This window comes from Lutjanus erythropterus, chromosome 10 (genome assembly GCF_056507025.1).
Source record: "Lutjanus erythropterus isolate fLutEry1 chromosome 10, fLutEry1.hap2, whole genome shotgun sequence".
In the NCBI taxonomy this organism is placed as follows: domain Eukaryota; kingdom Metazoa; phylum Chordata; class Actinopteri; order Lutjaniformes; family Lutjanidae; genus Lutjanus; species Lutjanus erythropterus.
Window position 1 is genome coordinate 1,747,612 of NC_139326.1, and position 13,458 is coordinate 1,761,069.

Genomic DNA, 13,458 nt, shown 5'->3' on the forward strand with positions numbered 1-13,458 from the left:
ATGAGTCTCTGTAACTTCACACTTTGCTTAGTCGTGCTTTAAAGACGAGGCACAGAGAGAAAGAAACAAAGAAAGAAAGACTTCTCAAAACCCATTTTTACACACTTGCCTTGCCTGCAATGGGGCTGTAATTTATTTTTCTGTATGTTGCTATATATTCATGTGTTCTGTATGTACACTCAACAGAAATGTAAATACAACCATTTTGTTTTTGATCCCATTTTTCGTTAGTTGAAGTAAAACATTTAAAACCTTTTCTCTACACAGAAAAGGGATGTTTCTGTCAAATTTTGTTCAAACTTTGCTGAATTCTGTATTAGTGAGCACAAAGCCGAGATAATCCATCCACCTGACAGGTGTGACAAACAGATGCTGATTGAACAACAGCATGATTATTGCAGAGGCTTGTCTTGAACTGGTCACAATAACAATAATGATGCTCAGGACTCATAATATCATCTTAAATAGGTCAGAATTACCAAGAAATATATTTGAAATTTCTTAGAAATTACCCCCAGATTTATGTGATAATTAGCAAGTACCATTTTCATAGCTGGTGGTAATAATTACAAAGCAACACATTAAACATTTCTCAGAATTTACCCACAAATTGCCTCCAAATTTCATGGTAAGTATGTAATAATTCACAAGTGTCATTTTTGTGCAAGTAATACTGGCTAATTCTCACATATTTACCATGAAATGTGGGTTAATTCTGTGGTTAATTTCAAAGAAAGTTCAAATATATGAAATGGTAATTGTGCTGACATTTGTTACATTTGATCTTGAAAAAAAACCCCACACTTATTACTTTAGGCGCTGTACTGTGGCTATTTCACACAGGGCTACAGGTACAGGATCTTTTTTCCCAAGAGGGTGTTGGGTGCTGGATGTCATGACCCGCCCTGCTCTGCCCCTCACTGGCTTACCCTGGAATATTTACCCTAACCCTGACGGACCAATCCTCACGCCTAATCCTAACCAACACAACCAGCAACAAGTGTCATAAAACTGATCCAAGACACACCTGTGCAATAATCCTGCTGGATGCCACACCTGTCGGGGGGATGCATTATCCTGGCACAGAAGAAGCGCTCACTAAAACTGAGTTCAACAAATTTGTGAGCAAAATCCAAGAGAGATAAATCCTCTGTGTCTGACTTTTTTTTACTTCAGCAAAAGTGATGTGTTTATACTTCTGTTCAGTTTACATACAGAATATATGGCAATATACAGAAAAAATAATTTACAGCCACATTGCAGGGAAGACAACACTGTAAAAATAGGATTTGAGACAGTTTTAGAGCTGTTTACAGACTCAGCTGATATGTAACAGATGGAGGGGAGGCTGTTTCAGAGAGACGGGGCCCGTGTTGTACAAGTTCACACTTACAAAGAGCTACTTCTAAAACTGTAGAGCCAGTTCACTTTCATAATTCACTTTTTTTTCTTCTGTTTTTCCTCTGTTCTTGTGGGTTTTTTTTATTTGACTTTTTTGGGAGAAAATTTGCAAAATGATAAAGTTTCTCATTGTTTTTAGACAATATTTTGAGATACTAAGTCATTATGTTCAGTTGAAGACATTATTTTGACAAAGTTTCTCATTATAATGACTTACAGGATCTTCATCCATCAGCTGATATTACTCTGTTGTGTAAATACACTGTTTTTGTTTTTATGCTTGTGAAGCACTTTGTAAACCTGTTTTTTTTTTTAAAGTTCTATGCAATTTTTTTATTATTATTATTTATCATATTGGTAAAAATGAGCATCATGGCTCTCTCTGTCTGTTCGTCACCAGCCTGCGGTGTAGTTCACGCACTTCACTGATACACCACAGAATGACAGAGAAACATGACGCTCACAGTCACATTGGTTAATTGCAAACTGATTGGTTCAGTTCACCGTTTACCTAAAATATGAGCACGTTCAATGAATGCTGCTCTTCTAGCACTTCTAACACTTTTTCGGTGCATTAACTGAGTGGCATCTAGTTTCATAATACTGGAGAGAAGGCACACACTTCTGCGGCTGATATTTCCAAAACAAAATGTGTTCTTCATCAAAAGAAATTAGGACTGACTGTTAGGCTACCTTATTTTTTTAACCTAAAAGCAGGACTGGGACAAAGGCTTTCAACAGTTCAGAGCAGATTTATTCACAAAGTGAGAGAGATGAGGTTTAACAGGCTGAATCTGAGTTTCACGGTGGAGCGGGGCAGGCAGAACGAGCTGGCTGACAGGCTGGAGAGGTGCTGGACACGGATCACGAGGGGGTAATGGACCTGAAGCACAGGTAAACACAGGGTTAGACTGGAGTAGAGTCACAAACTTGATTGCATCATCAAAATACTTCAAAGTTACTGAGTAAATGTGGGTGTTTTCAGTTTGCTTTTTTGTTATTCTCTTGATTAGCACTGGAAATCTGAGACCTGTGTTTAAAAGTCTTCAGCTCTCTGTATGTTTGTAGTTTCTGACTGAATCTCTTTGGTTTGCGGTTCAGTTCTTCTCCTGGTTTAGGGGTGAATAGATTTTTGAACAGTTTAAGTTTAGGGAGGCAGATTGCAAACCGACTTTTGATTTCATCACTTAAACTTAGCTTACCTTTCTTGATGCCTCTTTTCTATGTGCTGATAAAAGTTTGATGTGGTCCTCCTGGCTGTCTAAGTAAATGTTGCACTGCAGAATTTACTCACCGCTCCGTGTTTTCTTTTTGGGCAGTGCTTTGTAGATGTGGTCAAATTTTATTACAGAAGATTTGACTGACATCTCCTCCCAACTTCACCTGTCTCCCACATTTCTTGGGGTGCGTGTGAGAGCCAGTAACTGTACCAAAATTGTAAACTAGACATTTGAAGCAAGTTATTCTTTTTTCCCCATCATTTGCATTTATCATACCATCTGTTAATCCTATCTAGTATGCATTTATGTGCAGATTGAATGTAGGAGAGACCAACACAACTGATGCAATAATTAATCAAAAGTTGCCCTCACTGCTGTTGTGTGCATACTAGTGATGTTGCAGCTCTTGCACTGGAGTCTATTTGTATATTTAGAGAATGGATAATGTTTTCTATGATGTATGCGAACGTATGAATGATTTATGATTTTCTGCGATGTGCATTGTATCTAATATTCTGTTTGAGAAAGAAAGAAAGGAAATGCAAAGCAGAGAAGAAAAATTAAAAAAAAAAAAACCCCACATGAAAACGTTATCACGTTTCTTTGTTTAATTAAACTCTGTCCACTGTTCACCCACCCCCTCGTGTAGCTAAGCACATTTACTCCAGGATTTTTATGGTGAGAAAAGCTAACAGTAACAGCTCATAAAACCAAATCTGAATGCATCTGAAGTCTAATTCATCATCCAAAACCAAACATGGAAACCATATTGATCATGTGGCTTGTTTTTCCTTTACCTCCTCAGTCACTGCAGCCTTAAATCCATATGCATTGTGAGCAGGGCGCTACTCATCGAGCGAAGGACACGCTCCCCTGCAGTAGAACGGTTCCTCACAAAAACCAGGCTGAAGTGATCCTTGACACCATCACTGCAAAACACAGACCTATAAATCCCCCGAGGCTTTAAATAACCCCGGCCAAGAACAAATGCCACAGAGCCTCAGGTACTCATGGTGGATGACAAACAACCCCCATCAGTTCACACAGATCACATCTGACACAGAGGCTCACCCCGGTGCTCTTCTCTTTAAATGTGACTTTTGGGAGCAGAACATACTGGTGACTCTAAAAGAAAAAACATGATTCATGTACTGACTGACAAACCCACAGAGATTTATCACCAATTTCTTACTTCTTCTTCTTCTTCCTTCTTTCAGTTCATTGTTTTTTAATTCCTGGACCACAGACACCTGTTTTGGTTCAGTCTCACTGCAACAACTATTGTGCAGACTAGTTGCTACCTGATAAAGCTAGCAGCTAGTGGAGTCGAGCATATTTTCGCTGAAGAGCCAGATATTTCCCTCAGGAATTAGACCAACAATGCAGCTAAAAGGAGAGTTAATATTGGACTTACATTCAGCAGGTGGTAAACACAACTCCAAATTAGAAGAGGTCACTCAGGAGAGTGCAGAACCCCGCCAGACAACAGATGGTGAAGCACCTACTGCAATGCCACCACAACTGCCAGATGCAACCAGCAGAGATTTGTAAAGTTCAGCCAACATTAACACGACCTGAGTGAGAAGACGGCTGTCAATGATTGTATAAAACACAGCAGTCAACAAAAGAATTATAAGTCAGGTTACAGTTTATCTTCATATCTGATCAGACTCATGTAATGTCTGTAGTGAAGACTTCAAAGGAATTTAATGTGGAACTTTCCACTATACTGACCTGTAACTCTGAAGGAATTTAATTTTTCTTTTTTGCAAAATGGAAGTTCCCACTCTACATGTGTGATTCCAGTGATGGACTGATGGAGAGCTGAACATTAGGATGTGACAGTGAAGTTGACCTTTGACCTTTTGGATATAAAATGTCATGCGTTTAATTAAAAAACTTTGACATTTGATCACCCAAACCAGTTATCAGTTAATCTTTGAGTCCAAATGAACATTTGTGCAAAGTTTGAAGGCTCTCTTGAGATCTTGAGATATCACCTTAATGTTGCTGTTGTGGAGCCATAAAAAAGGTTTTTCAGGAATTCTGAATCACAGAGGTTCTTCAGCATACACTCATGACTGTGCACAAAACATTCAGCTGATTGGTGGTTGCATGTGAGATTTTGAGCAAAAAATACCAGCCAACCAATACATGATTTATGCTTTACTTTACACATGACATATGACAGGAGATGGTGAGCTAAGCTTAGCGTAAAGACAAAAAGGACAAAGGTAGGCTAACAATATCTGTCAACCAGACCGTTGTTGTAGGGATCAAAGAAATGTGTTTATATAATGTAAGAGTTTTTCAGCTTTACAGCTTGATTCCACCAGGCACAGTTGCATCACTTGGCAGCTTCACCACGTCAGCAGGAACTGAGCAGTGCCTCGTGCTTCCCAGAAGCGGCTCTCCACTTCGCTTCAGATACGTGCAGTCTGTTTGTAACAGATGCTGTGTCAATTTGCACAGAGCAGATCAAGCACAAAGAGCAAGGAAGGAAGACCAAATCAACAAAATCTGAGCAAGTAAACATAATCATGTGAGCGAAACGCTCCGCTGCTGAAACGTATCTTAAAAACTGGAACCTGTAGTCATGAGGAGGAGGGATCAAAACGTGACACAGACGTGCTGTGCCCAGTGGAATCAACCAGTTACTGGTGCTGGTAACTGGATTTTATTACCTTTGGTCAGAGCAAGGCTAGCTGTTTCCCCGTTTCCAGTCTTTATGCTAAGCTAAGCAAACAGTGTGTTAGCTACAAATATTAGTGGTATTAATCTTCTCTTCTAACTCTCTGCAATAAAACAAACTTATATTTACCAAAACTGTTCCTATAAATCCACATTCCTTCCTAAAAGGCATATTTTTCCACTACCAAAAATGGTTTTCCAGTCATGGACCATGAGCTCTGCCAAGTATGAAATGAAACAAAACTAAAAATAAACTGATTTCAATTTTGGTATGTGCCACTTCAAAAATTAGATTAAGTATAAACTGAAGGAGGGCAGAGAGAGAAGAGCAACAGAGAGCAGAGAGGCGAGAGAGAAACAGACCTGAGTGGAGGCTGAGATTGGGGGTTTATTAAAACATAATCACATTAGCTGACCAAAAGGTAGAATCAATCCAGTGTGCATTAGACCTGCTGACCCTCCTGCTTAAATTCATATAAATGTTCTGCGTGTCCGTCCACATAAGTATTCTGCTCAGCTGCAGTCACATCTGTCTGTGCAGCAGCACGATTCTGTCTCACCGCTTCCCTCTTACTTCTGTGCTCCTCTGTGTCGGCAAATGATTCAGAATTTACACAAATGGTGTCACAGCGAATCAGACGGTGGATGTCACACCCCAAAATAGCCCTCGTCCCAACAGCGAGAGGTGAAAACTGAATTCAGAGGCAGCTTCAGTGTGATGGAGGGAGGGCAGCACGGTGCTATTGATCCACAGAAGCTGCGTTCAACATGAGTCCAGGTCCACTGACACATGGCAGAAATGACTGACTACCCACTCAGGTTCTTGGCCACCATTTAGCTTTGTCCCAATTAAAATTTGATCCACCATCAGTGCCATTCCACTTGGCCTCATTGCAAGTGTTGGAGAGGATGGCAGTTACCAGGGTTACTGTACATGGTTATGTCCCTGAAACGCACTTATGAAACCACACAGAAAATGCATACTGATCACGCTTTTCACAAGCATAATGTGAATTAATCATTTGATGTCCGTGTAAAAACCAGAGACATAAAGCTATTTCCATCTATCGCCTCTGATATTCCATTAGCAGTGTGGGCAAACTGTACATGACGCAGAGCAAACCCCTCCTCAGAGAGCAGCTGTCAAAGCTCAGTCCTGCACAGAAATCTGCTGCTATCAAGTCTCTGCTTGCTGTCTTGTATAATACTTTCCACTGGGAGAAGCCAGCTTCAATCCACATGGTGACAATGGCAGAAAGAGAAGTTATGACCCAGCCTGTCTTCCTCTTCAAGCTGTTTTCCAGCCAAAGAATTTCAGTTTATCTGTTATATCAGACGATTATGTATCGTCTTATTTAGATATCTGCTGAAGTTAGCATGCTAACCAGCTAATGAGTGGCGATAGTGAGTCACCATCATGATCAGTTTGCCTTCAGTCCAACAACACTTATAAACTTACTTTTTTCAATCCTCACCCAATTCTCCTCTGTAGAAAGCACATAATTTCTGCATGTCACCATCAAAAATGAAGGGCCTCCCTGAAGACTTTTAATATGGTAATGGCGTTTCTTTTTTTATGAGATAAGATGAACTTTATTGATCACACATTGGGGAAATTCACACGTTACAGCAGCTCATAATAGAGTGCAGGTAGAAAAAGGAGTGATAAATTGAGAAAATAGAACATATTTAACAAACTATACACACAGACTACACACACTATATACACCTTTATGCCTTATGTTATGCATATATATTTAAATGCTGTAAATGCTAAATACACTCATGGTGTTTTGCATTATACTGTACAGTCACAGTGTCAGTCCACGCCCACTTTTGGGTGGGTGGAAAACCAGGGGATTCCATAGACAACAATGTAAATTTACATGTTTTTGAATCACAATTGACACGTTTGTATAAATTCTTCTTTTTTTTGGTAAATCATGTGTGTTTCCTGTATTTTTCCTGGTCGAAAATAGAATGAATATGAACCTTACCTGTCTTGTTTTTTTCTTTGTCCTCCTGGTCTAGTGGTCTAAAGACATGTCCATTAAACATAAAGTCACAGATTCAAACCCTCAAGTGGACAGTGTGTTGGTAGCAGGTGGATTGTGAATTCCCTCCACCACTCACGTATTTATTGATACACATGGACCTCAGGGACCTGGAGAGGTGTCAGTCCACCTGCTGGCCACTGTCGAGCTGCCCTTGAGCAAGGCACCGAGCCCCCAACTGCTCGGGGCACCTGTTTCTGGGCAGCCTCCATCACTCCACCACCTCTTCCACAAAATTGCACATGCATGTGTGTACACAGGCCTATGTGGGTGTAAAATAATTAACACTGGAGTGAAAAAAATTAATTTCCCCCAAGGGAGACAAATAAAGTTTGCTCTTCTTCTTAACAATCCTTGCATCCTGTAGAGCAGCACATAGTTTTGGGGCGGTTAAATATTTCAGCGACGTTGATTTCCCAGTCTCTAGTGAGGCAGAAAAATCTCCCAGCGTTCTCCAAAACCAAGGACTCTGACCTCGGTCAGAGACAAACCCAAGAATGAATGAGACACCACTTGAGCCGATGTGGGAATTTCCATTATGGTCAAACAATAAATGTCAATATTTTCCCATGTACCTTTAATTACCCTGATCCCTTATTGGACACAGGCTAAAAGTGCATTTTTTCTCCACTGTGGCTTGCCATCGCAGTTTCTCACAAAACGAATCATAATCATGTCAGAATACAGAGAGGCAGGTCTGTCCAAATGACCCCCCGCTGTTTATCATCTGAGGAGAATCGTTGGCAGGCTTCATCAAACAGCAGTGCTGCTGGAAGTTGTTGTGTTACAGGATTTCGGTCCAGAGGAAAATTGATTGCTCGCCTCACAATCACCGAGCAGCCTCAGCAAAATTGCAGCTGCCAGGGCTGCACCTCAGTCACTTTACAACCATCCGCTCAACTTGTGAATCGCAGAACAGGAAGTGTGTGAAAAACAGGAGACATGGTTCACTTCTGCTTCTATAAACTGTCCAAATCTGAATTAAAACATGAACTCTTTACACTCTGCTTTACTCCAGATTAGGAGCATAATGATACCAAAACTCATGGTACGATAAAAACATGATACCAAGATAATAGGAAGAGGAATTAGATAGAGAACTTTCTGAGGACATAGTGTCAATGTATATTAGATAGAATCAACTCATCTTCAGTTTGTTCAGAGATTGCATTGGTTTTCAACATGCTAAGAATATCCATAATAGCAATATTTGGCACGGTACCGTGGGATCTTCATCTCAACATACGCCAAAACCATGACAGCAATCAAGCAAGCAAAACTTTATTTATATATATCCCAGGTGGACACGCAATATGTTGCACAGAGAGTGAGCCACAAGAACAGATAAAATACTTGAGTTACGAAATAAAATAAAGTTGGGACCAGCAATCGACCAGTAAAATAATAAGACATGAGAATTAAAATCATTTAAAAAGAAGAAAATATAAAATATATTAAGCTAGAATAAAATAATTTAAACCAACAGTTGATTAATAAGAATATAAAAACAAGTTGGGTAAAAGAAATAAGAGTGAAACCAAAAGACAATAAATTAAATAAAATAAATGTTAAGAATTCCTTTTTCTAGTGCATTCTAGTTTCTGGAGTAGTTAACTGGAAATATAAACATGGTTGAGTTTTTCAGTCTCATCCTGGGATAAAACACTCCTGAAATATTCCTGAAATTAGGAAAATCTACACAGTTTATGTGGCTCTTGAGAGTTAATTCAGCATCCAAGATGATGTCAAGATTGACAGAGGACCTGTGTGCTGCTTTCCAGAGACCATCGTGAAAGTTAAAATGAGATTTCTCGTCTGTTAGCCGTAGGATAGTCTCTGCTACGCTCCTGGCTAGGAGAGAAAGAAAGATTTGTTTCACCTTTTTATGGATTAGAGACGGGGTCGGTGTCATTCACAGGCCAGATGAGTTGTGGGCCCTGCAGCCACAACAAGGGCAAGCCTTTGTCACCAGTCTTTGTATTTTATTCATTAATTCATATTTATTATATTAAACGTGAAACAAACATTTGGAGCCTCCACAGTAACATATAAGAGCTCATTCCCCACCCACAGAAATGTATTTCTGGACACATTTGTGCAAAAGAAAGATGGGTGGTTCAGCTGGTGTTTGAGAGGCGCAGCTGAGTGGAAGATTGAGTTCTTGAATGGCAGTTTGTGCCTCCACATGGTTACCTTATGCCCCCCGATTAAATTTGTTCTGCAGCCGACTCTGATTAGAGATCTTATGCATAATCCATCGTGCTGCAAGAGGCTGTGTCCTCAACTTCTACGCACATTTGGGAACCAGTTCTGAATCAGGTGGAAAAGATGGACAGGTCAGACATTTCAAATGGGTAGATATACCCTCCTCCCCCCTTTAATTTTATTTTTATAACTTTTTTCCTCCTTCTTTTTCTTTTTCTTAACTTATGTGTTCTTTGTGTGCGTTTATAAATTGGTTATCATGTAATAGGTAGGGCTACTTGTGGCATAGGATTTTGTCTTTTTTGTTTGTTTCAAAGTTGTTTTTTTCTTTTTAAGTATTTCTGCTTCCCTTCCGGAATAAAATAAAATAAAAATAGCTGCCGTGTATGTGGCAAACAGCATGAATTGTCTTTGGCAATAATTCTTGACATGTGTCTTCACAAACCTTTATGATGAGCGCTTGCTGTGTGTCTCTGATACACTTTACGATGAGTCATGGATGTTTGTTTTTACAATAATGGAAAAACTGCAGACCACGCTGAAGGTTAGTATTGAATTAACTGCCCCCTCACACTTTACACAATTTAATACACTAAAGTAGATCCAAAATGTGCAGCTGACTCTTGCCAGGTCTGTGTGACAAAACCAGTTCAACAGCCAGTAAAACCGATGCTGGCAGGTGGAGAACATAAGCACGTCGTATTTGTGTGTGTTTATGTGGGCGTGCGTGTGACTTGTGCCAGGTCACTGGTGTGTACGTACTGATCTGGAGTCAGTTTACCAGTATTGATAAATGGTTTTATTTCAAATATGGATGTGTCCTTATAGATATTATGAATGTAATTTGCATGCAAAATAGGTCCACCTAACCATCGGACAGAAAAAATCACTCAATTCCTCTGAGAAAAATGTGGACCTGGAAGCCTTGTGAGGGGTAGAGAATATGAATACTCAAAATGTAATCTGCAGCCTCATGTATTGTCCATAATTTGTTGGTGTTGCAATAAAAATAGTAATAAAAAAGAGAGACTAATTAGATGCCAGCTTTCATATGTCAACCACAGTCTTGCTTAAAGTGTGGACGTAACATTCATGGTGCAGTTTTTTTTGCCGTGCCATACTTTGCCAGTCATATCTCCAGCATCACACTGAAGATGGCAGGTTGTTGGCATGGAAACCACTGTAGATGGGGGTGCAGGCACAATGAATGGCACCACTGGAGCTCCGCTGTCCCAAACTAATCAGTTGTATTGTCCTCTGGTCTGCCAGTGGCGATGGCTGCTGCATTCGTTTTTTCCAGTAACCTGCTGCACTGCACTGTTCCTTGTTAGAGCCTATTGTGGCCACAGCGCACACACACACACACACACACACACACACACACACACACTCACACCCCTCCTTCCTATTCACCAACTCTTCTCATCATAACAGAGCCAGTAATGGCAGTGTAAGATGGTCTCCTTCAGTAATTATGTGAATGAAGGTTAAGTGATTTGTGGAACAGGGATGCTCAAACACACACAAGGTCAGAGACTCTTTCATGTCTTGCTAACTGCTGTAGCCAACGCTGCTTTTTAAAGTCTGTTTGTAGTACAGACTGACAGTTAATTCTGTAAATGCAGCCCACTTTGTTTTCATTTCTTTGTCAGTTCTTCGTCCAGCCTGGAGCTCGCCTGCTGCACAGTCTTCTCCTGATGAGAGGGGACGGTCAGCTGATAATGTAGTGGAACGCTCCATCTCAGTAATGGCCAAACCAGCTGGCTGTGTGTACGTCCAACAAAAACAAAAAAAAACATGCTTTGAGCCTCTGACAGTGACTGACATCTCAACAACAAGAGAACGATCCTGTAAACTTTATTACTTATTGTGTGCCTGTGATAAGGTGGAGTAAGACACCCCCTCTAAGAACAAAGTCTATTTCCTTTTAAAACATAAAATTTGAACATCAATATAACATGCACACAATCAGACACATTAAAAGCCATGGTAATTAAGTCATGACAGACTACAGCTTTATTATTAGAAAACTAAATGTAAAAACCTGTAAGGGGGTGTTTTACTCCATGACACTGGGGACCTGGGGGACTGGTGAACACAAGGGGGGGCGATGGTGCCTCCATGTTCTAAAGAACTATGAAAAAGTGCCCTCTTGGGAACCCTTCTAGTGGACAAAATGTGGTAACGTGGTTGCAGTACATCACAAAACTCCCAGTTCGGATCATATCACAGTTCTGGGTCACGGATCAGATCATATTTTGGATCAGCGAAAAAGAGAGAAGGTGGGATTGGGGTTAAATTATTTTAAAAATGCACTTTGATCTCTCTCTCTGCCTGTAGTCATCACTATAGTGATGTAGTGGTAAATATAATAACAATAACAACAACAAACTTTAGTAAACTTTGAAATACTATACTGTATTATACTATACTATAGAACATATAATAGGTAATTATACACTGTACAGTAAGACACTACAACAGTCTGCAGTCAGCCTCAGTGTCCTGCCCACGAGGCAAGTTTATTTATACAGCACCATTCAAGTCAAAGTGCTTTACAGGAGCATAGAAATACATTAAAGTAAAACATTAAAAGAACATTAAAATTGCATTTGAGATCATAAAAACAAAAGCTAAAAGCAAGCCAATAAATAGTTAAAACATAACAGAAATCACATTTAAAAGAATATAAAAACAAAAACGAAAGCAAACATATATAAAAACAAAAGCGACAGATTATCTTAACAAGAAGTTCTGTATCTACTTCACTGGAAAGCTGCAGTAAACAGTGACATTTAAAGCCCTGATTTAAATGAACTGACAGGTTCAGGTGTTCAGGAAGTTTGTTGCTCAGGTGGAGAGAGGAACTAAAAACTGAAAACTAGTGTTCTGAAACGAGCTGCAGCCGTCTAACTTTTTACTCAGACCTGTGAGTCCAGCCTGCTGAAAACAAAAGCATGAATAAGTTTTTCTGTATCTTCTTTAGACACAAATCCTTTAATTCTCTATGTGTTTTAAGGTGATAGTAAGCTGATTTAGTAATTGTCTGTTGAAATTTAGATCTGAGTCCAGAATGACACCAAGATTTCTGGCTTGATTTGTAGGTTTTAGTGTCATGGATTCAAGGTGAGCACTGACTTTTAATCCTTGTTCTTTGGGACCAAAAACAACTATATCAGCTTTTTCTGTGCTTAGTTGTAGAAAATTCTGGCACATTCACTTATTGATTTCACAGCACTTTATGATCGTCTAGAAGTCACAATTAATAGCCAGTCAGCACTGAAGGCTGTGTCACAGACAGACAGACACAATTTACAATTTCATTTATCAGGTGCTTTTAGCAATGAACATCTGAGAGCTGAGAGATATGACACAGCGATGATCTAGTCAGGAGAGAACAAGACGAGTCAGTGCTGTGAAGCAAAGATCACGTCTGATAGGATGGGATGCCTACAGGCGCTGCCAGTGGCGGTGTGCATGGAGAGCATGAGGTGCAGTGGATTTTTTTTTTAATTTATAGAAATCTTGTGCTGTCAATCAAATGCAAAGGTGTTAACGAAACAGTTTTTGTTTGCTCATTTGTGTTTTTTCATTTTGGTTGCTGTGAGTTTTATTTATTTATTTATTTTAATTTTTTGTTACCTTACGGTATCCTTTATCTTTCTGCACATAGTTGCAACTTGAGATGACAACATATATTATTGTCTTGTATGAGAAAAAAAATTGCAAAACTTTTTTCTTTTTTTTTTTTTACCCACTGGCATCATTTTACCCACAATTTAAATGTCAATAAAATGTCATAAAATAGTGAAAACTGACCATCACAGAGGTGATGTCACTGAATTGCTTATTTTTTGTCCAACCAACTCTCCAAAACCTAAAGATAT